This window comes from Cucurbita moschata, unplaced genomic scaffold, assembly GCF_002738365.1.
Source record: "Cucurbita moschata cultivar Rifu unplaced genomic scaffold, Cmos_1.0 Cmo_Scf00026, whole genome shotgun sequence".
In the NCBI taxonomy this organism is placed as follows: Eukaryota; Viridiplantae; Streptophyta; class Magnoliopsida; order Cucurbitales; family Cucurbitaceae; genus Cucurbita; species Cucurbita moschata.
Window position 1 is genome coordinate 1,538,199 of NW_019268542.1, and position 24,335 is coordinate 1,562,533.

The 24,335-nt window shown below is 40.4% G+C and overlaps 1 non-coding gene across 1 annotated transcript; it reads left to right on the forward strand.

The window, feature by feature from the left end:
- The first annotated feature begins 15,671 nt into the window (after positions 1-15,671).
- TRNAM-CAU lies at positions 15,672-15,744 on the forward strand. Its single transcript has one exon. It is a non-coding gene; the product is annotated as a tRNA-Met (tRNA).
- The last annotated feature ends 8,591 nt before the right edge of the window (positions 15,745-24,335 follow it).

The following is a 24,335-nucleotide window of genomic DNA, read 5'->3' on the forward strand; positions in this document are numbered from 1 at the left end:
CTAATGACTTACAGAAGAACCCCTAATGGGTGACGGGGTCAATCTTCTAATGACTTACAGAAGAATCCCTAATGGGTGACTTACTCTTGTAATAGTTGTGAAGGGGCTTAGACTTATGGGTTGTAATAGTTGTGAAGTAGGAGGTCAATCTTCTAATGACTTAAAGAAGACCCCCTAATCGGTGACTTACTCTTGTAATAGTTGTGAAGAAGTTTAGACTTATGGGCTTGATAGGACTAGATTGACCAAGCCATAAAATTGGCTAACTTTATGGTGCAACTTAAACACACAGTACTTCCCCACATCTAGTGTAGTCATATCATAGTACCCTCCCACAGTATTGAATCGACTAATTTTATGGTCCAACTAAAACACACCTACTTCTCGTGCAAATCTAGTCTAGTGGTATTATAGTACCCTCCCACGGTACTGAGGGGTTGGGTTCCACGGATGTGCATTTTTCAAGCTTACTTGTAGGTGAATCGTACCTCTAATAGGTGCATTTTTCAAGCCCCTAACAAGTGCAATTTTTAAGCTTACTTGTAGGTGAATTGAACCCCTAATAGGCGACTGTAATAGTAGTGAAGAGACTTAGATTTATGGGTTAAATTGGCCAAGACATAGAATTGATAACTTTATGGTCCAACTAAGCACACATACTTCCCTCCTGGATGTGCACATCTAGTGTAGTGGTATCATAGTACCCTCCCACGATACTGATCGGGCTTCGATTCCCCTAAATGGCTAAACTTATGGTCTAGATTGACATAGACATAAAATTGGCTAACTTTATGGTCAAACTGAAAGACATAGTACTTCCCTTCTAGATGTGCACATCTAGTGTAGTGGTATCATAGTACCCTCGAACGATACTGATAGGGCTTCAATTCCCCTAAATTGCTTAGTGCACCTAAAAGAACCCCTAACGAGTGACTTACTCCTTAGACTCATCGGCCTAATAGGGCTAGGTTGACCAAGCCTTGACTAACTTGGTCCAACTAAAACACACAATACTTCTCAACTGGATGTCCACATCTAGTGTAGTGGTATCATAGTACCTTCTCACGATATTGACCGAGAAATTTCCCCAGAGAACCCTTAATGGGTGACTTACTCTCCTGTAATAGTAGTGAAGAGGATAAGACTTATGGGCCTGATATGGCTAGATTGACTACCATAGAATTGACTAACTTAGTGGACCAACACACAATACTTCCCTCCTTGATGAGCACATTTAGTGTCGTGGTATCATATTACTCTCCCACAGTACTAACCGAGGTTCGATTTATTGGATGTGCATTTTTCAATCTTACTTGAAGGTCAATCGACTAATGACTTTTATAAAATAAAGAGATTACAAATAAGTGGCTAACGACACCTAGAAGAAACTATAATGGGTGACTTATGGGTCTTATAGGGAATTGGCTAACTTTATGGTCAAACTAAAACACACAGTACTTCCCTCTTAGATGTGCACATCTAGTGTAGTGGTATCGTAGTACCCTCCCACGGTATTAACCGGGATTGGATTCCCCTGTGCATTTTTCAAGCTTACTTGTAGGTAAATCTTCTAATAACTTAGATGAAATAAAGAGATCCTCTAATGACTTTGATGAAATGAAGAGATTAGAAATAAGTGGCTAAGTGCAATTAGAAGAACCCGAGTGACTTACTCTCTTGTAATAGTAGATAAGAGGCCTAGACTTATGGTACTGATAGGGCTAGATTGACCAAGCTATAGAATATTCTAACTTTATGGTCCAACTAAATCAGACACTACTTCCCACCTGGATGTGCACATCTAGTGTAGTTGCGTCATATGAAGGGAATGAATTCTTCATCCACGTAACGGAAGCATTGAAAACCGTTTTGATTTTTATTATGTATTAAAACAAAAGAATTAAATATGAGTATAAGAGACTGAGGTTTCCTTATTTAGATTTACACGTTTTAATTAGTTAATATACACAGGTTTTATGAGAGATTTTTAAATAAAAGCCTGAGGTTTCCTTATTTAGATTTACGCGTTTTAATTAGTTAATTAAATATCTTCCTTTGATGACAAACAACACGTCGAATGGATTAACAATTTAGTAGGTGGCTATTCTCAAGGAAATGGCACATATTTAGTTGGCCACTCTCCCGTTATTTAAATAGGTGAATCTATCGACAATAAAAAATGACTCATTTTAAGCAAAAGTCAAAATTGCAATTCTCTCTCTTATTTTTCGCATTTTTATTTTCTTCCAACAACTCCCGTCAAACGATTTCTTCTCATCGAAAAGGATTTGACTTGCCGATTATCCTTGCTGATTGTCGAAAAACAACATAAAATACATTTTATTGGCAATGGTGAGAGTATGAGAAAAGAAATCACAAACAGTCTCACCTTCCTTCATATGAAGGGTCTCAAAGTCCTTGCGCAGAGCCTGTAGTTGTGCTCGTTTCACTATTGTATTTCCTTGAAATTTTTCTTCACTGAATCCCAAATTCCTTTCGAAGTTTCTTTATCCAAAATAGTCTCCAAAATTTAGTGATTGATGGCATGGAAAAGGTAGTTCTTAGCTCTTAAGTCTTTCAATTTTTGATCTACTACCTCCTTCTATTTATATGAGTAATCAGCATCATCTACTACCTCCTTCTATTCATATGAGTAATCAGCATTATCTGCCATAGCAGAAATCCTAGACTCAACTACTTGCCAATATTCTATAGAGCGAAGAAAGTTCTCAATTAACATGCTCTAATGATCGTAGTGACCAACAAATTTTGGTATTGCTTGTCGAACAAAGCTACCTTCAGTAGTCATCTCTAATGATCGTAGTGACCAACAAATTTTGGTATTGCTTGTCGAACAAAGCTACCTTCAGTAGTCATCTTTAAATGCAGCTGAAAGAGTCAAGGTTCTGATACCAAATGATAAATTTAATGAAGATAAGAAAGAGACAAGGCTCTGATACCAAATGTTAAATTTAATGAAGATAAGTTTGCTGAAGGAAGAAAATTTTGTACTTTATCATGTGAAGAATGACTATCTTTATAGCCAATACAATGCTTAACAGAAGATAAAAATAAAATCCTAACAGAGAGCAGAATATCATGTCAAAACAAAGAATTTAGCTTAAGATCATATCGATGATCTAAAATAAAAAATAGCAACTTAATCCTTATCAACAAACCGCCTAAGGAATATAGACTGATATGATAGGTCCGGCTCATGATTGTATGTGCTTGCATCTAACCCTAATAACGAGGTCAATTATTGAGTATTTCTTAAAATGCTCAAGTCATGTGCTACCATTATTTTTCTAGGTAAAGGCAAGGCTCCCGTGTATGGCTGATAGTGGCAATTCGGAATACCATAACACATGCATAGGTTAGTTTGCAATTTAAGTTTCATAGACTATAGGTTAGAATAAGTTAATAGGCACTTAATTTTGTAGCATACAGGTTAGTATAAAGCATTTCTACGTTATGTTATTTCAATTTTTGTTACTATATTTAAAGACCTTCTAAAAAATATGCAAGTCCATGACTATGTTTTTATGATAAAGTTTTAAGTGAAGTATTTCTGCATAACATGTTTATGATATGAATACAGTGCCGACTTTAGATTAATTAGAAATCAAGGGTTATTACCATTGGTATCAAAACTCAAGTAACAGATCCTTTAGACTAGCCAATGATATAGGTGTGGCATGTTCCATGATCAAACCGTTAATGCCCTGTCACCGTCAATGTGTATGCCATGCATAAGAAAAAGAAATATTTTAAATGACACTTAGTGTGATTGTTTCTTAGTATTAATTGTAATATAGAATTGAATTTAATGAGTCATAATTATGTCATTGATTGTAGCATTATAGTTGACTTAATATCGCAATTATATACTTGCTATGATGTGTGATTATAATACTGTGCCATATGATGTTATCTTGATTTCTAGAACCATGCCACCTAGAGGATGCAGAAGAGGAAGATGAGGAAGACGACAACCACCTAATAGAGGAATAGGAAGAGGTTGGGGTGAAGAGAGCCTACTTCGGGATTGTCGGCCCATTCCTCAACAATACTCAACTTCACTATGACACATGTATGTCCCACAGTGTAGCTCGCTTAGGCCACAGGGCCCAGGGGTTGTGAAGAAATGGTACCATTCCTTCCCATATAGTACATTTTTAGAATATCCAATCTTTTTCGAGTAGACGTCATTTTGGCTAGCAGTTATACGTCTCCGTGAAGCGTCCGTTGATATAAAGACATGTGTCAGATATGGATACATCAAAACACATTCCTTTGGGAGCTACATCTTTTATTATAACGAACATCTAGATCACTCTTGTAATTATAGAAACAAAGTAATTTAGGTTTAGCTACCTAACATCTATATGTAATGAATAGTTGTATGTGTCTAGCAAGATCTATTTGGGAAAAAAAATTCAAGAATGTCATTATTCTTTTTGTAAGTTATTAGTATACGTTACATTAATTTTTTTTTAACAATCAAAGGCTGATATAACTCAACTAGTTAGAATATGTGGTTGTTAACCACAAGCTTGAACGTTACTTTCAACTTTTGACAATTCTAACCTCAACGTTGTAGAGGTAGAGAAAACTCGTAGAGCATGTATGGACCTCCAAGTTTATGTCAATAATAAATCTTGAAACTCAATCATAACCTCGAAAAATTACACACAACAATGAATCTACTTAATCTCGCTCTCATTTGAATCACAAAGAAACTATACATACAAAGATGCTATTATTTGAAACCTACTTGTAGAACTCTCATCAAATCTTATATCTTATTCAACCTTATCATGGTTGTGTTCTATGTGAGTCTAGAGATAGCTAGTTTCATCCTTGGGTAATCTAATCCTATTAGTTTAATTGAACCTCATCCCTCCTACTCAAATGGTGTAATTCACCCCCTCAAAGTTAGTTGGAGTTCTAGATGCACTCAGTTAATTGATCTCTAATCTTGAAACTCTAACAATAAATTCTTAGCATACAAAATAATTCAAAGGCGTGAACATGCACTCCAAAAAATAAAATTTGGAAAATTCTTCTAATAACATTCATATCTACGTGATAGAGTCATTTATATTTTACCAAAAGTCTCAACTTCAATTAGAGCAACAAGATTCAAAATCAGAGTCGCAGGAGTCCTTAGACGTGGATTATCTCATAGTCATTTTTCTTGGAAGTTTTAGTTTATTCCTACAAGTATTTCTTCAAAAAATATTCAAATAGTTACTTAATTGCTCGGACTTGTTTGGGAACTTGGTTCCCTGTGAGAATATTTGCTAAAACCACCCCACCTAAATGGCACTATGACGGAAAATTTTGAGAAAATTTTGGATTTGTTATTCGAAAAATTGTTGGTTCGTTCTTGAAATTTTGAATTTGTTATCCAAATTGCCCAAAGAAGTGGAGAACACCTAATTATACGGCTAAAAAATTAAAATTTAATATGAATTATAGAGTTACGAAAATGGAATAAAATGTAGACAGAATCTTAATTTTAGAGCTCGAGAATCTGCGATGTGTGTTACAAACGTGCTCAATCAAAGCATGCCATTCCATCATGTCACCTACAAATAGGTCTTAGGGACATGTTAGGGACAACGTTGAGCTTCCTACAATGTTCTTTGTGAGTTTTAGACTTTTGGTTACCATTTATCTTGAAATTCCATAAAATCAACCCCCTCTCAAAATTTTCAACTTTTAAAACTATCTTTTCTATTCTTTAGAACTATTTTTTCAATTATCAAACTATAAAGCTTATTTTTCTAATTTAATTTTTTAAATATTTTTTATTATTATTATTTTTTTTCTTCCCAACATTGTGATTGAAAATTTAAAAATATTCTTTTATTCACTGTTTCAACTCCATGTCCTAATCCTTCACTCCTTTCTTCTTTCTACATATCCTTCTTTCTATGCTAGCTCTTGTGACATTTTTTTCTCCTCTTTTTGTCGTTTTCGATGTCGATTTCTGTTCTTTTTCTTCCTCCCTGTTTGTCTTCCTTTCTTCCTTTTCCAGAGTTTTGTGGCTTAAATGTGTCTATAATCACAAATCTATGAACATTTCGAAAACCCAAAATCTTGACCTCGTTTACCGACGACATATGAAAAGGGCACAAAATGTACCTTAGGTTGATGTGCAGTCGTCGAGGATCTCTTTAATTGTATAACTCGGTTATTTTGACGTCGGGTTGATCGTCTTGTGTCTCTGAAAAAATTCAGATCTCTCTCTCTCCCTATGTTTCTTTTCTTTCTCTTTTCTCTTCTCTGCAGGTATTTTGGGTCGCGTGGCGATGGCTGAAGGTCAAGGGAAGCGTCACTGGTACACTAAGCTCACTTGTAGCTCGAAGTTTTCCTAGAAAGAATCCATTTAATATGACTTAAGTCGGAGTTACCTCATTCCTAACCAAGCTTAATATGACTTTAGTTCATTGCTAAAGTAAAATTTAGTTCATCTATTGTGGAGGAGGTGCTTTTCTCATTGCTAGCAAAATTAATATTATTATATTTAATAGTTAAAATTTTAAATTACACTATAATTGATGCGTTTGTAAAGAAATTTATCGTATGAATGTCATGACTTGAAATATACTATAAATTATATGGAATTAATATTAATATTCTTAAAAATATATAGATATCACCTCTCTTAATGAATAAAAATTTGAATAAAAGAATAATAATTTAGTTTATTACACAATTCAATTTAAACTAGGTTCTCCATTAGGAGCTATTGCTGGGCTACTCGATACATTATCGCCTACAATAACTTTTTCATCATTATCGCTGGAATCACCTCCTCTACAAGGTTCAATTGTATTACAACCTCTTTCATATGGATTTGCAGGAGTTAATTTACAAAGTTCAGGATGTCTTGGGCTACATCCAGACATAGAGAAGCTGTTATTTGAGCCTATATTCCCACCAATGTGATCCCTATTACTCTCTATCTATTAGTGTACTTTAGGAAGCTGGTGAGTACCCGATCAGATAGAATTGAAATGTCTACATTCCAGAATACACGACTAAATAGACACATTTAATAAACCTGAAGCATTGGGGGTGTCGAAAGACTTGTAATGGAACGAACGCAATAGCACAATTAGCATTTTTAAGAAAAGCACTCGAACAGTCTTTTTCTTGCTAGGTTGGGGGGACAGCTAGTTTGGGAACAGTGAGATTAGCTATGAGGGTAGGTGAATCAGTCACGATAGAGGGAATTTCTCTCTCATTGATGCGGCAAAGACTTTTTGTCAAGACGATAAAAGAAAGAAAGGGAGAATTAAACCAAAATGCGCATCTTTAATAGCTTTTTCTCTTTCATGCTTCTGGTTTCATAGACCGTGTAGTTCCTTGTATTATCGGATTTGATACCTAGGGTTGAGGTTTAAACACCAATTCCACAGGGAAAGAAAGGGTTTGGTATCTAAGTCAAAAGGCCTGATTTTCCTGGAATCCTACCAAGAGTCAGTTTATAATAAACCAAGGGAAGTTCCTTATATATATAGGAAGAAAAGATTGATTCAAACAAAAGAGACCCGGATCCATTACTTGAAATTACGACAAAAATGGTGACTCCAATAACGACCGGTTTGCGGTGTCCGTCCTTTCTAGTTTGACTATTAAAGATTCATTCACCATTTAGCCAAAGATGCACATCCTTAAGAGTAATTAATTGCTCAAAGCCTTACAAACTCGATTATCCCACTGTAGAGTAGAGTAGGAGGTTGTCACCGCCTTTTGCCTAATAAATAGCGGTTCAATTACACCACAACTGAAAGAGAAGGACTCGACCCTCTTCTCGTCGAGTTGCTTTGCCCCTCTCCTCCCTTTTCTTTTCTCGTCTCGCTTCTTCGCCCCATAGTACATTCCGTACAGAAGTTTCGGCTAGATTAGGCACAAAATCGGCTATGTGGACCACCAGGCCTTGCAAAAGCGAGGGTACTCTACTGGCCGGGCATGCGAGACGACGTTGCTGAGTATGTGAAGACGTGCCTGTCAACAGGACAAGGTTGAGCGGGACAGACTCCTGAGTTGGAGTCGTAGCCTGTACCACAAAGACCATGGGAAAGTGTCTCCATAGATTTTCTCGCTACTCTGCCAAACAAAGGGAGTATGGGTCTTGATCGTGGTGGACTCACAAACAAAAAGAAAGATGCAAATCTCTTGCAACGAGACCATCTATATTGCTTATAAATAGACAAGACTCGCTCAGATCTTTTTCCATAATATCCTCATTGCATGGAATGCCACACTCAATTCTCAGCGACAGGGGACCCGATCTTCATTAGCTATTTCTGGCAGGAGCTCTTTCGTTTACACAAGGGACAGAATTGAAGATGAGTACAGCTTTCTTTCCCCGAGGTGGTTCACCGGTGCTTAGAGAAAGAACTACTACCTGGGATGCTTTACAAGCGATAGACCAAGGGAAGGGAATGGGTACGTTGGTTACTATGGGCAGAATAGTGGTACAATACCACTCTTATCATTCGGCAACCAAAGAAAGACCGCGTAGTATATGGGCGCCCACGACCTCACATTTCGTCTTCGTCCTATACTCATGAGTCCAACAAAGTCAAGTCCATCAAGTTGATTGCGAGCTAGGGATTGTGTTTTGCTACTTTGAAAGGATAATTAGCATGGAGCTCAGGCCCAGACAAGAAGCAGATAAATATCGATCGAAACGAGAATTTTCTGTGGGACATGGAAGAGTGAAAGGCTGTCCGTGCCCTGAAAGAGAAAAAGATCACCATCACCAGCATATATATATCTTACCGGTGATGCGAAGGAGAAAGAACGAACCGGAGGGACGGCCGTCAATCGAAAGCTCAAACAAGGAAGTGAAGGTTCCTCCCATGCAATGGGGCATGGCTCGCTCCTGACTCATTGAAGAAGGGGCACAGTCAGAGATTCTGTGAAGGACCCTAAAGCAAGTGAATTTGTCCTAACCAAAGAAAGTAGATCTATCGATTAGGTTCATCTCATAAAGATGTTACTTTTCACTCCTAAATTCAAGCACAAAACTAAAGGACAATAACATCACTCCTAGCGCAAAAGAGTAGCCGCTGGCCTATGCTGCTATTTTCTTTCCTATAGAGCTTGGACCCACGCACAAACTCCTATCGAAAAGCTAGTAAGTAGCCTTTTTTTCTTTCTATAGCTTCAAAGCCAAAGAGGAAGTTTCTTCTGATTGGAAGGTTTCCGCTGTAGCAGTAAAGAAGAAGAAGGAAATTTATGCTGCTAAAGAGTTGTTTCAATACTAAAGGAGTGAACTATCAAGGTTATAGAAAGAAGTGCATCACAAGTTTATAGAAAATGAAAGAAATGCTAAAGGGTTTGAATAGTATATGGACCGCCTGCTTACTCCCATCTCCTCTTATGTCCAAGAAAATAATGATCTCATCTCGAGAAATTTCGCATTGATCAGGGCTGAGAATCTCCACTTTCTTCAACCGCCCCTGTTCCACTAGTAGAGATAATCAAAGTTCAGGTTCTGACTCTTCCCTTCAGCCAATTTCCGACCGCTTTCCCACCTTAATATCAAGGAAGCCAACCCAGTATCATGAACGCAGAGCGCCGACTGTAACAACCGTGATGCTGTTGCGGAACAGAAAGACAAAAAGAAATGAAGTTCAATATCTTTTTCTCAACGGTGAGGTTTGGAACCCCGTCACTTTACACCTAGTGGGAGTCATTGAATAGCATAGCTCTGATCCATTGAAGAAAAAAGAAATGAATCGAATAGGAACTCTCATTGACCTACTTCACTCAGTGGTTAGAGTCTGATATACGGCATCGGTTCATGATCCAATAGATAGTAGGGAGAGGTTCTTGCTACAAGACCAAGACTTGGAAGAACAGGCAGGCATTTCCATCCATTTCTATAGAGCAAAGGAAAGGGGAAGAGAAAGAGAAAGAATGAAGAGAGAGGATCAGAGAAAGAGAAAGAAGGAATCTTGAGGATTGACTGATAGTTAACTCTCATTGATTCTTCGATAGTCTTTCCTTCTACTGAAACATTACCTCGACCCTAAATACCTCTCTTTTATCCCAAAAAATAGGGTAAAGATAGACTTTTATACCTAAAAATACGGGAAAGATAGACTGATTTCTTGTTTTTTTCGTGTTTACAGTTGAGTTACCGAGGGAAATAGGGGTCAAGATACACTTTTATACCCTAAAATACGGGAAAGATGGAATTTCTTTTCTTTCAGCTTCAGCTATTAAGGGAAAAAGTGAAATACCCCAAAAATATGGGAAAGATAGAATTAATTAACTTTCAGCTTCAGCTATTAAGGGAAAAAGCTATGACAAGGTTTGACCCCTATGCTGGATAGAATTTATTTGATTTCCTATGCTTTCCTTAGGGAAAAAGATCTTACGAACTTTGACAGTTATATTGGATACAAAAGATTTGATTGTTGGTCTTTACAGGTTCAGGTTCATTCGCTGATCTTGATCTTCTCCTTTCTTTCACTGTAAACTCGGAGAAGGTTCCGGTTCAGGTTCCGGAGTTAAGTTCGTTCCCTCTCATTCATCGATAGTCTTTACTGTTTCAATAGGGTAAAGCATCAATTTTAATCAAAAAAATAGGGGAGAGATAGAATTAATTAATTATTGGTCCTTAAAGGATGACGAATCGGAGAATAAAGGTTCAAGTTTAGGTTCCGGTTCTGAGAGTCAAAGAGGAATAGTCCTGGTTTTCGGTTGAGTCTTTCAAGAAGGTCAGGTAATATCGGTGAAGGAAGAAGACGAGTTGGAGAGGCGAATGAGCTCAGCTGCTTTACCGACAGGGAAAGGAGTTCACTTTCATTAATCTTTCGGTTGAGTCTTTCAAAGTTGCGTCTGAATGTATGTATTCTTCCCTTTATTCTATCACTGTAAAAGATCAATACTCAACTAGGCTTCTCTCCTTCCGCTCGGCTTCTCTCCTTCGGTCTCTTTTCTGTTCTTTGCTTTCTCCTCTTTATTTCTTCTTTCACTCGGTAACTAGGCTTTGCTTTCTTTGATTACTTCATTCCCTGCCTGATGAATTCTCCTTCTGCTGGGCTTCTCTCCTTCTACTGGGCTTCTCTCCTTCGTCTCTCGTGCTCTTTCCCTTCCCTCGTTATTCCCCGTACCGTAATTAGTATTCATCTTGATTTGCTCCTGTGTGTGGGAATCCCTTGTTTTTCGTCGAGATTGGATTGGGGTTCCCTGTCTGCTAAGTCTCTAAGTGAGAGTGGGGCCAATCCTTGCTTCACTTCCCTCTGATTTTGTGGTTCTTTTCTTTTCCTCTATTGACAAGATAGCTTTACATCTTCTGACTAATTTAGTCACTTGTTCATCTGTCGTATTCAGCGTATATTCAGTCTGATTTGGCTTGGAAAGTAGTCTTTCGTTCGTAAGCGGGAGCGTACGTCTTCGCCCCCCTTCCTTGTTTGGGCAGGTTCGCGGATCAATGTTTTTTCCCGCCTCGACCGTCAGCAGCTGGGTTTCCCCCCAAATCAAAAGCAAAATGGTCTGCCTCCCGGGTCTCGTCAAGCAATTCTACGACGCGAGCAAATCCGGCGTCGCCAAACGAGTGTCAGATTTTCCCTCATCCATGTGAATGAATAAAATGTGACCCAATTCCTTTGACCGGTCGTTTTTCGGGCAGTATGTTCAGTCAAAATCAGAGAAGTGAGTCGCGAGCGAAGCGAAAAGTGCTTTCTTTCTTCCTTTTCCTCTCCCTGTCCCCAAAGGCATCGGAGTCGCAACCCAAGGGCAAATACTGAAACTCCTTTCATAGAACGCGTAGTTCCTAGGACAAAATCCTGTTCCCTAAGCTCTGACAAGAATTTCCAAGCGAGAAGAGAATAACAAGGCTGGAATTCTTCACTCTCTATGAGTCTATAGAATGAAGAACTTAGAAACTCTATACCTCCCAGAAATTCTTTCCTCAATTCCTTTCTTCCTGAGCGCTGTAACTTGAGGAGACTGCTCGTGTATAAAAGAATTTGATCAGTGATTGGCCACTAGATGAAGAATCTCTCCCAAATGTTCTCTTTAGTGATTCACCGGCCACTAGATCCAAAATAAGAAAATGCCTGATGTCCACGCTAAAATGGAAGTTTTTCGCCTTTCTTGACAGCTTGCTTGATCGATACCCCAACTACTACGTGATCGAGACCCAAATGAGCATTCTTTAGAAATTCCAGCAGGATTTTGGACTCATTCCACACTGAGCCTGCCGCTTTCTGGGTCTTCACAGAAGGCCAAGAAATTGAAATCAAATAAATGCCAATTATCTAAGAACTTAGTGACGTTTCGGGGATGAAATCTGGCCATAGGATTGATGAACAAATATTGGACCGGAAAGCATCAGTTACCTCGTTCGTGCTCCCTTCCCACTGGCATCTTCGGTGGATGTCCCTCTATCTCCAAATTGAGCTTCTCTTTCGGGTAGACCCTCTTTCTACGATTCTCATTTGATTGAAAGATTTTTTGTTTGATTGCTGGAACGTCCGGGGCCCACTTCAGAGTCTTCGGGGATTTCTCTTTCTCTTCCCAGCACAATTAGCGTTTTTTCGTAATCATTGATTCTGGTGTGCGAGTCCGTATCGCCAGTGGATGTTCTTCTTTCTTCCTTTCTCATGACGACTAGTAAGAGGCAAATAACCAATTTCACTTCGAATTCCGCACGATAGAAGTATTGGATTGATCTTCTTTCTCTTTTTTAAAGATTCTCCCGTCTCAATCATTCAAAAAGAATATCTCTGGCAAAAAGGAAATTCGTCAAAGAGAGAGTCAAAAGCAGATTCAAGCAAGCGACCAACCAATTCCAACGATTGCAGCCAAGTTATGGCAACCAACGGAGAGAAAGCCATTGCGAGAAAGCTCGTCCATCTTTTTGGGCAAAGGGGAATTCTTCAATCTGTCGTGATTCTGTACTGACCAACATCAGCTAGCCCAATCTTCGGTCAAAAAGCCTCTTGCTCAACAAAATGTCTTCTGCTACGACGTCATTCCTTGTTGCTTGAATCAGTTTCCCCTTTATTCTTTTTTCTGGGACAAAGGAAACCTCCTTTAGTCTCGGCCGAAACTATCGAGGGTTCAAAAAGCTTTTCAGCTCCCTCTCGGTCCCAGTCTTCGGAGCAAAGGCAGCCACTTCGCGGAGCTTGTTCAAAGTCTGCCACGAGCTTCACGAAATTCCCCTCTCCTCTGTCTCACTCAAGTGAATGGGTAGAGAGAATATGCAAAAAAGAAAGGCTGAGAAAGTCTGAATTTTCCACGGAAGCCGGCTCCTTCTCAGTCTCGATGCTTTGAGGTGACTACGAAAAATAACTGCTCAATCAAGACTTGAGTCAAGCACGAAAGCCAGAATCTTTCATCAAATAGATTCCTATTCTCAGACCTAAGAAAATGATGATAATTTCTCTCCTTTGTCTCGCAGCTTCGCCCCTTTCTTTCACTCTGAGCTCATTCACCTGATTGAACAAGGTCAAAGAAAAAGATCAATACTCACGATTAGATTAATTATCCTGAACCTCTACAACTCGTTCTCACTCACTGCTTGCTTCGCCGACTTTCACGCTCCACGAAACAAACTGTCAAGCATTCTTCTTTATTAACCTTTTCTTCCCTCTCTCCTATTTCTTCTTTCACTCGGTAATAGGTTATAGGGTTTTGATTGAAGGAATTGACTCTCCTTCTTTACACTCGGTAAATAGGGGAAGGGAGTCTTGTATTCCGGTCAGGTCATATCGGTTCCGGTTTTTGCTTTCTTCTTCTTTCCTTCCTACCTGTTCAGTCTCACCTTTTCTTTCATCTTTCGTCTTTCTCTCTCTTTTTCTTTTACCTCGTTGAATCCGGTTGGTCAGGTAATAAGGGTTCTGGTTCAGTAGCAAAGAGACCTACAGAAGGGAATGAGTGAGGTAATCTCACTTGACTTTACCCCGATCGAAACTGATTTCGAGCACGTCTGGTCAAAGTCTATCTTGTCTTTACCACGCCTTGGCTAACAATGAATTTGATTGAGTTTTTCTCGGTTCCTCAATTTGCTTTCTCCCTCATAGAGGAGTAAGGTGGTATACTCTATTTATCCGCTTATTGTAACTCCTTCTAATGACCTATGGATTCTGTTATCATTTCTAGTTGGACGAGATTAATCCAATTTAAGGAACTCTTTCCATTTAGGGCTTGGAGCAGATTCAGCCTTCCTTCTTTCTTCTCGGTCCGCTTCTTTGGCTCCTGATCTTGAGCTCGCTTTTCTTGTCCTCAGGGCTTTTCTTCTTCTTGGAGTCCTTGCCTTTTCGAGACTTTAGGCCCTTGCCCTTTCTTTCTTTGCCTGGTCTCGACTCCCCCTGGCTAAGTACTTTCAATCTAGCAGGCTAGCTGCCTGTTCTGCCCCTCCCCTCAGTCTTGGCCATTTTGGCATAGGTTGTAGCCTTTTTGCTTCAGGCTCATCAACATGTCGAACCACAACCGTCACCCTCCATTCTGCCTTCAACTCGTCCTCAAAATGGATCTAATTGCACTTCACGTTCCGCATTTTTTACGTCTTTTGGTCTGCCTAACCAGCGCATCTCTCTCCAGAGAAGCAACCCGCTCGCTCGAAATCTGTCCCTTCTCTTTGTTGTGTAACAAGGCGTCCACACGATTACGAGTCTGCTCCCAACCTCTTCAAGGACACTAGCCTACGGTTTTTTCCCACTAGCCATGGCTTGGCCGAACCTTTGGCTCTGATACCCCTTGTCATGGCGCTAAGTCCTTCAAGCCCCCAAACTGGGGCACCCTGCTAACCTAACGGTCCGCTGTAGCAGAGTAAGCTGAAAAAGCCCTTTCGAGATTCTAGCCTCAACGCCCTGCAATCTTTCTAAAGCGGTAACGCCTTGACTTTCTCTTTGGAAATGCAAATGAAAGAGTCAGGCTCTCTCGTGGCTTTCGCGCTGCTCAATCCCTTGCTTTGTTCTCGAGTCAGGGGCCTTTGTTTCTGCCTTCATTTTGTCGTGCTGCTATGATGTAACGTGCAGTCGTCCCGAGGCAGCAGGATGTATGGTATAGGGCTCCCTCTTTTCTCTCCCAACAAGTCCTTGATAGATTTCGAGTCAGGAATAGAGCTGTCTGTGGCTTATTCGGCGCTATATCACAATTCATTCATTTTCTCCGCTGTTCTCGAAAGGTGGCATGGGACATCTATCGGCGGCGGGAGAGTCTGACATCCGAGCGAGAGGTCAGACCAATCCAATTCATCCTGGCCCGATCCGAACGGATCTTGTTGAATGAACTGATCCATTGTAGTATGCCCAATTAGTTGATTTTTGCCTACTTGGACCCGCCTTCCTTTGACGACTCCTAAGATATAGTGGAAACATTTTGTTATGGTGTAGAGTGGGGAGTGAAAAGACGAATGCAACGGAGAACGACCGCATGAATCGGAATCCACAACGAGAAAGACAGACGACCGAGAAAGAAAGGCTCCACGTTCTCCAAGTGGTTGATCTTAGCGTGCTAGCCGCAGCTGAATTTCATACATATAGTGATAATGCTTTCTTTCTCTTTCTTAACGCTCTGCTCCCCATTGTATAGTAAGGGTCAGGGTATAGTATAGTATAAGGGAACTCAGGTTGCGCGGCTTTCTCTTATCTTATAGGGGTCTATTTTCTCTGACTTGACTCAGCTTGACCTACTTGACTCAGCGGTTAGAGTATCGCTTTCATACGGCGAGAGTCATTGGTTCAAATCCAATAGTAGGTAAAACCGGCCCAAACCCCAGCTTTTGCCAGCATGAGAGCAAGCACAGACTGCATCAAGGAAGGTGAATGACCAAAGCATCGGTTGCTTCCACGCCTTCTTCGACCGCCTTGACGCCTTAATATCAAGGAACCACCCCCCTCTTCTCTTCTTCTCTTCATGTATGTGGGCTATCCCGAATAGACGAACAGGAACAAGCAAAGGCACGAGAGAGAGAGTGGATACTCAACTCACCTCTTCCACAATTAGGTGAAGACCAGGGGAGGGGGGCCGGAAACCCCAACGTTCAACCTTTCACCGCGCCACACGATTCTTTCGCCAAGCGCTCTCTCAGACGTTTCCACTCCTGCTCCCGCAAGCAAAGAGGTTTCATTCAAGATACCAGGCGACAAAATGAAAGTGAACAGCCCCGAGCAAATCTTCGTTAGAGCGTACCCTTTGTTTCGACTCTTTCTCTCTGACAAAGGCAAAAGAATATCTGATTTGTCTTCTATGGACCCCTTGGACCTCCGACCAATTAGGTTATGATGCATGCGTGCACATTCACTTCTCAAAAGTGGGTTCCAAACCTGGGTGGCACTATCTAACTCAATCCATGAGAGGTCGTTGGGTGTCTTTTTTTGATTGAAGAATAGTCGACTTTAAGGAAGGGGATTTTGTCGAGATAAGGACTTGCGTCGAGTAGTCGGAAGGTCTCAAACTCACAGAAGACAAGTGAAAAGTATCTCGAGGTTTCGCCGCTTTGAAACATTTGATAAATCTCGCTAAAATCGTTTTCTCTCAAAACTCGGGAGGTTCTGCCAGACAGAAAGAGTTTGGGATTCAATCGTTTGGTCTTTTGAAGTTCCTTGAGAACCTGATTGAAGAAAACCCGCATTTTGTAATACACGTAGATCTGCAGATCCAGTCTTTGAAGTTATTCGTTTGTGTTTCGATTCCACAGTTCAGACGGAGGGAGACGTTGTTGAGTATGTGGCTTGACTTACTCCAAGGTGACTCAAGTCTTGATTGAGCAGTCAGTTTTGTAGTCACGGGTCCTGCTTTAGCACCATTTCCCATTATTCCCTGTAGAGGGCGGTTTGTGACCTTACAATTTTCTAGGGGGTCGTGAGAGATAGCAAAATGATGCATCCATTTCTAGGCTAATTGTCTTGTGGATGCTATCCATGAGGTAGTTAGACACGCCACGCCCCTTGCTTGGGTGATTGGGTCTTTTAAAAGGACTCCGCAGCGCACAAAGAAATTCAGGGAAAGCATGTAGTTTTTCTGAGGTTGGGTTTTGAGATGAGAGTAGGATACACACAAGAAATCCGTTGTCTAGAGAGAGTAGAGTGATCTCAAAGAGTATTTTCATATTTGACTTTAGATATTTCTATCAATATAGATACCGTTTTTCGAATCAAATCAAACTCTCTTTCTCTCTCTCTCATTTACTGCCACTCAACAACAGCAGGTCTCAGCTCTGCACATTCCTATCAATTTGTTTTGTTTGTTCTTTCTTTCAGCTAAAGATGGTTATCATCTGGTATGAGAGTCCAGGTTATGCGGATATGGTAGCGATACAATCTTCTGGATCTATAGTTGCTGATATGATTACTGCATTAACGCATACGATTGTCAAGGATCGCAAAATGGAATGGAACCTTTAAATGTATATGTTTGGAAGATGAGAATGCAGTTGCTTCTCAAAGAACAGGATCCTTTTTTTCATTCTTGAGAAAAGAGAGGCAGATCTGGCGCTAATGGCTTCTTCAATCAAGTGAGTGATGATGTTGTTGTAGCCAAACAACAAAAGAAGGCATATGAACAGCATCGATAGTTGTAGACAAGAAAGAAAAAGTTCTTCGAAGCTGTGCTAATGGTGGTCAAGGATAAGGTACTCGTTTCAGTGGGAGACATTGAGTCTGCATGAGAAAGATGGGAGATTCCCCTGTACCTCTGACGGGGAATGTATGAGTCAGTGACAATGGTCAATTCTTCGGCAACGGTTTTTTCCAAGCAAGATGCTTGAGGGGACGAGCGTGTATCAGCACTTAGACAAGATGAAGAAGATTCTCAAAGAATTTCTCGGAGAGTCTACCCTATACAAAAGAGTGATCAGTGACCGGGAAGTCCGCTTCAGTCATTTGAGTCTTTGACAACCACTCTCTCCTGTGAAACTCCTCCTTGTTCTATTTCTATGATTGATCCTCCCATTTTCTTTAGGCTCCGGCTGAAAAGAGATTTGAACAGCAGTTTGAAAAGACTAATGCTGCGCAAAAGAATATGTTTCAAAACAAAGAATAAGCACAAAGTGAGAAGACATGAAAAACATGGATAGAGTGTTGGTCTTGCAAGAAGAAAGGTCACTTGAGTTTTGAGTGCCGGGCAAAGGGAAACAAAAAGAAAGCCATGATGATCAGAACAAAGGGAGTCTTGGTCACTACGTTGGCCCTGTTTGCCAACATTTCTAGATAGTTGGTGGATCGGGTCCTCGCATCAGATTTTCTTCCGAACGGCAGAATATGAGCAATGGCACTTCGACTGTAATCAGAGGCTGAGGGAATGTGTAATTGCTGTTGGAAAACTGAAAGTCAGAAAGAAGACATTGATATTTTCTTTTTTGGATCTGAAAAGAACCTACTCTCGATGATCAGAGCCTTGACTTTGTTATTAGTAAAGCGCGGGATCTAGCAGCTAAAAAGCTTGACTTGACTTTCTTATTATTCAATCAAAGGGGAAAGGCTTTTTTATAGATGTTGGTTGAAGAGGTAAGGCAGGGGCTGCTTCTTAGCGCTCTAGGAAATGAGATTCCGACCAAGAACAAAAGCCCGAGGTAGAGTGTCGGTCATCATGGCAGCCTACCAAGAGTAGGGGCAGCTTGGCACCGGGAGATATAGGCGTAGCGCAGGGCAGTCTCGACGAGATAAGAATTCCTTTTTTGAGTATACTTTGTTTGGGTTAGGCGAAGTTCAGAGGTAGAGCGAGATACCTCCATGCCGAGAAAGTAATACAGCGGATGAAAGAGAGAGACAAATTGGTTGTCAAGCTCCTTGATGAAATCGAATCAAAGAGAAGAATCAATCATTCCCGGTTAGAATGTGTAACGTATAAAAGAAGGATGAGGCAACGACCATGACGTCGACAAAGAAAATCTCAGAATCCCCACGGTTCCACTGTAGCCGGAACCCTTTATCCAAAATCAAGCAGTGAGAAACAAGCTAAATTTCTTCAATCAGGGCCCCCTTCTTAGCTCTTGGTGCCTGCTTTAGCCAATCGAAGCATATAGATCCGTAAATAGCTTTCTTGAGCTTGCATACCTAAGAGTGAGTTAGTTATAGGATTCCTAGGAGAAGGCCTGTAGTTAGAGGAGGCTAAATAGAAAGAGATTCTTGCGGATCCCCGCTTCCCCTATGTTGTTGAAAGGCATTCTTCACATCAAGTTGATTGAAATCAGGCAGGGCATTTTGATTGCAGCCAAGGCAAGGATAACACGAATGGTGTTTTAGCGGGCAAATCTTTCCCCTATCTTTTCAGGGGGTCGACTCAAGGGAAGGAATCCTTTAGCTAGCTTTGTATCTCTAACGCGAGCCATATGCTTTATGCTTGATCTTGTAAATCTACTTGCAGCCAATGGCTTGTTTCCGGCAATAAGACTCAGTCTTCTTTTTTTCCTTCTTCCTGCATAGCATCTCTCCAGCAAGAATGATTTCAGGCTGAAGCAAATGATTCAGGTGAATGAGAAGATTGAACTGAGATGAGGTAAGCTCTCTTGGGAAAAACTCTTTCTAAAGACTAACTGCAACGGGAAAGGTCGAGAGGATCAACGAACCAGAGAGAGGGATTCAGAATCTGAGGAAGCGACTGGAAGGGAAGCAACTGGTCACGACTGCTGATCTTCTAGAGTAGTCCTAGCCTGGGCAACATAATGGTTTCGCAGTCGAGAAGAAAGATGTTGTGCCGGGTGACTGGAATCCTCTGAGGTCAACAGAACAGGCTGACAATCGGCAGAAGATGCTGAGCAAAGCTGCTGGCCTGAAGTTCAGAGTGGATCCGTAACATCAACTGCAGAATAATGAGGTGAGAGTTGATGAACAGGAGAAGGCCGCAATACATCTCCATCACCATTCTCCCACGGGGCTGGCTGATTAATTAGGTTAAAGAAAATATGAGGCGACCTCATTAAAGAGAACATGAAAGGATAATCAGAGAATCTCTTGGATTTCACGTCATAGCATCTATACCCGGACTGAGCATATCCAAGAAAGAAAGAAGCGGTGGCCTTGGGGACAATTTGGCTCTTAACTGCGCAGGAATATGAACAAAAGAAAAGACGTGTGTGTATGCATCCACTCGAAAATGCTTGCAGGATGGTACTGCCTCAGTCAGAAGTTCGTGAGGTGCCGCTGCTGCCTACCTATTACCTCTCGATTCACCCCCCAAAAAAAGTAGAGAGATGTCCCGTCCCTTCTTTATGCACATCCATATAAATAGCCAGACACAAAGGTGTACAATCTGGTAGGTAATAATGGGTGGGTGGGTTCTTCTTGTTTATTCACTGATTGTTCTCTTACTTGCTCTAGTGGCTGGCAAACGCCAACCGAGAGGGGAGAACAAATGGCTCAGGAATCGACTGGTTACGAGCGGACTCATGGAGCTGCTGCTTGGATTATCGTATCAGTAGAAGAAGAGGATTTAGCTTTCTTAGCTTAGGAAATGACTGAACTTTAAAGACCGACGCTGGGAGGAAGTCACTTGTTTGGTCTTGCGGTGCACTCACTCCCGTTACGAGAATGAAATGAGGCCCCAACTCGACTCGAGACCAAGACTCCTTACAACTCGCACCAGGTTGGTCTAGTAATTAGGGGTCGGCCTGAGATTGATTGAAAAGGCAGCCCAGCCGCCCTCGCCTACCTACTCGTGCTCGTAGCTCGATCGGAGACGAGTGTGGTCCGGCGGAAAAACATAAGTCGTCCCTCTCTGATACGTGAATTGCTCAGTAGTGCTTCGCCACTACCGTAGCTGGCGGAAATAGCTTAATGGTAGAGCATAGCCTTGCCAAGGTTGAGGTTGAGGGTTCAAGTCCCTCCTTCCGCTCAAGGCTTCGTCGTTTAGTGGTAACGAGTAGAGTGCATAAGCACCCTTAGAATTAGATAGAAAGAGGGGCGAGACCCCTTGGTTGGATAGGGTTACAATCAACCTAATAAGAAGAAAGGGGCTTCCCTTTTGTTTTAGCGCGCAGTGTACTAGTGAATAGGAAAAGCAGATTGAGATTACTAATGACGGATAGAGGTTGAGTCTCGAACATCTTCGGTGCCTCGCCCTTGTCTCCTTCGCCTACGACTGCGAGGAATGCTCATCCTATCGATTCAGAGGCATAGGTACTCCCTCTCTCCCACAACACACTCGTCGAGATGAAAGAAACCTCCCGCCATAGAGAAGAGATATCGACGTCTGGCTCGATCACCCTTCCCTTTCACCTGAAGTAACTAGTCGAGAGAGATTAACTCGCACCACATACATTTTCTAACCTTCGAACCGAAACCCCCTCGGAATTCCAGAACCTAAACAACTCCGTTGAGAGCTCCGTGACCGGGTAAAGGGAAGGTCTACCAATGATTGATAGATAGGCCAGCCATTCCCACCCTATCCGTCTCTTTATACCTCATTACACTAATTAGTTGTTACTGATTCATTCAAGGAAGGCATAGAACCCCACCCACTTCTTTGTCTTATTAGCGCAGGTGTTCGTCAACGATGAAAGCCGCTGAACTTCAGACTCGAGTTGAGAAAGAGAAGAGGGATAGGCCTTGGAGAGATAGGAGAGCTTGATGGGACTAGGGAAGATGGCTGGATTATATATAGAATAGAGCTGGGGTCGGATCGAAGGGTTGTCCATTGGGATTGGGCATGGACGAGCACTGGGCCAGCATTGATGACAAAATGACAAAGAGAGAAACTTCTCCCCATCATTAACCGGTCTAGGATTAAAGTCAAGATCAGGTCCAAGATTCGAGTCAAATCGACCTTACCTCTCATCTCAGGGTGAGGCAAGGAATTCCATCAAATGTTCGTTGTTCAATATCTCGCTCAAGAAGTTGGACTAGCAGTAGCAGTAGCAGCTCCGCCGACCCAGAGTGGATTCTAGGAGAAGGGAAGGGCGGGCAGAGCCTTGCAGTAGCAGGGGTTTCGTTGCTGCAACAGGTTCAAACAGGACTGAAGCGAGGAGGAATTCCAGACTCCGATCTGACTGACTGGGGATTCAGGCAGGCTAGGGCTTGAGAATCAAAGCAAAGCATGGGCATCCGCAACTAAGAGAGAGGGAGCAGTACATCGTCGATTGAAGAGAGAGGGAGCAGTAGATCGTCGATTGAAGACCCAGGGCAGTCAGTAAACTTCTATTGATGAGAGATTCTACGTCAGGGACAGGGACTCCTAGCAACAAACTTGTATGAAGGGCCCCCATGGAGACGCAGGAGAGGAGATGCAGGAACCCCGGATCGACCCAACAATGATATGATAGGTCAGAGGGAGGGGTTCAAGAGCGAGATATTTATGTAGAGGTTCAATTATTTGAGCCCAAGACAAATATTTATGGCGGCTTTCAAGTAACAGAACAAACAAGAACGAAATTGTATTTATTAAAGATGTTTATCCCTCTGTTGCTGTCAGATTTTGTCCTAATCCTTCCCACCTTTTCACTTAAAGTACATTTCAATTCGTTCGTTCCAATCAGCTTATCTCAATCATGTCAATGCTAACAAAGATAACCACAATTAAAATAATCATGATTCCCTTCGACATGATGATTATCGATAACAAATGCTAATACAAAAATAAATTTTGGAATGACTTGATCGGAGATATATAGAGTTGTATTTATATATACAAAATTAGTTACTTTTAGTTTTTTATTTTTATCCCTTCAAAATCTAACCCAACAAAAACACGTTGAATTGGAATGGTTAAACAAGTTTTTAAGGTTATTTTATTTTTTCAATATCGGAACACAAGAACTCATTTCCATTTTTAAGTAAATTATTTTCTAAAAAAGAAACTCAAAATAAATACGATCGATCAAAGAAGTTTAAAGATACCATATTGATAATAAAATGAGAATGATGTGAATAATTTATTGATATCCAGGTAGAGATCTAGTGATATAATATTTTTTAAAATAATAAAATATAGTCAAGAATTACGAGAGCCAATACATGATTCAAACCTATTTCAAATCGGATACTCATATTCCGGATGCTTTGATACTCTCTTGCTAAAAGTCATTAGAAACATAAGGTCAAAAAATTCTAACTAACTCTAAAAAATATTTGTTACAATAGCATACTAAAAACACTATCGTAGTCATTCTAGGAGGTTTTTCATACGTCATGACAGTCCATATTATTAAAAGTCTAGAACTTTTTATCACATGGGTTTTGGGCCTCAGGTCACGGATGGGGTTGACCCAAATATGACGGATCCTTTATTCTTGGCCCCATTCCTTGCTACATTTCTCTCTCCCCTATTTGTCATTTTGGATGCAGATTTTTGTCCTCTTTTTTTTTTTTTTTTTTTCCNNNTTTTTTTTTTTTTTTTTTTTTTTGCCTCTCTATTTGCCTTCCTTTCTTCCTTTCGTGGAGTTTGGCAGCTTAAAAGTACCTATAATCACATATCTATGAGCGTTTTGGAAACCTAAAATCTCGATCTCGTTTACTGATAACGACTCGTATGAAAAGGGCACAAAACGTATCTTAAGTTGATGTGCGATCGTCGAGAATCTCTTTAGCAATATATCTTAGGTGTTTTGACGTCGGTTTGAACATCTTGAATTTGTTATCATGATCACTTAATAACTGCTTTTCTTATTTTCATTTTTTTCCCTTAATAGTGATTTAAAATTTAAAAATATTATTGTACTTACTCAATATTTGAGTGTTACAACTGGTACTATATTATTTTGTCCTAATCCTTCCCACCTTTTCAATTATACTAAAATAAATAAATAAATAAATAAATAAATATATTTTTTTTTAACTACACTTTTAAGTTTATTAGGTTTAAAAAACAACCACTTTTATCATTTAATATCATTTAAGGAACTGTATTTAACATTTATTAATTAAATAATTATAAATTCTATAGAATTCTTGGAGCTCACAAAAAAAATTGATGTGTTAGGAGTTTTAAGGTTTGTTTTAATTAAGCCGAAAAAAAAAACAGCATCCAAACATGTAACTTTGTTTTAAAAATTTAAAATAATCTTAACATGTTAGGATTTAGAAAATTTGTGTATAAGACAAATATTATCATTCTATGAACCTTCTAGGAAAGCAAAATTTAATTTCGATGAAGAAAATTAGATGGTTTGTCCGAGAGATTTTGGGGGAAGACTTAAGATCTTTTGCACAGAATTACGCATGGGTTCGAACCCCATAGCTAGCATCAGAAATATGTGGAGACCGTCTAATATTTTTTCAATTTCCACAATATATAATTGCTTTATGTTTAATGTTAGAAATATGTGGCTAAGTGCACTGAGAAGAACCCATAATGGGTGACTTACCCTCCTATAAGAGCAGTGAAGAGGCTTAGATTTATGGACCTGATAGGGCTAG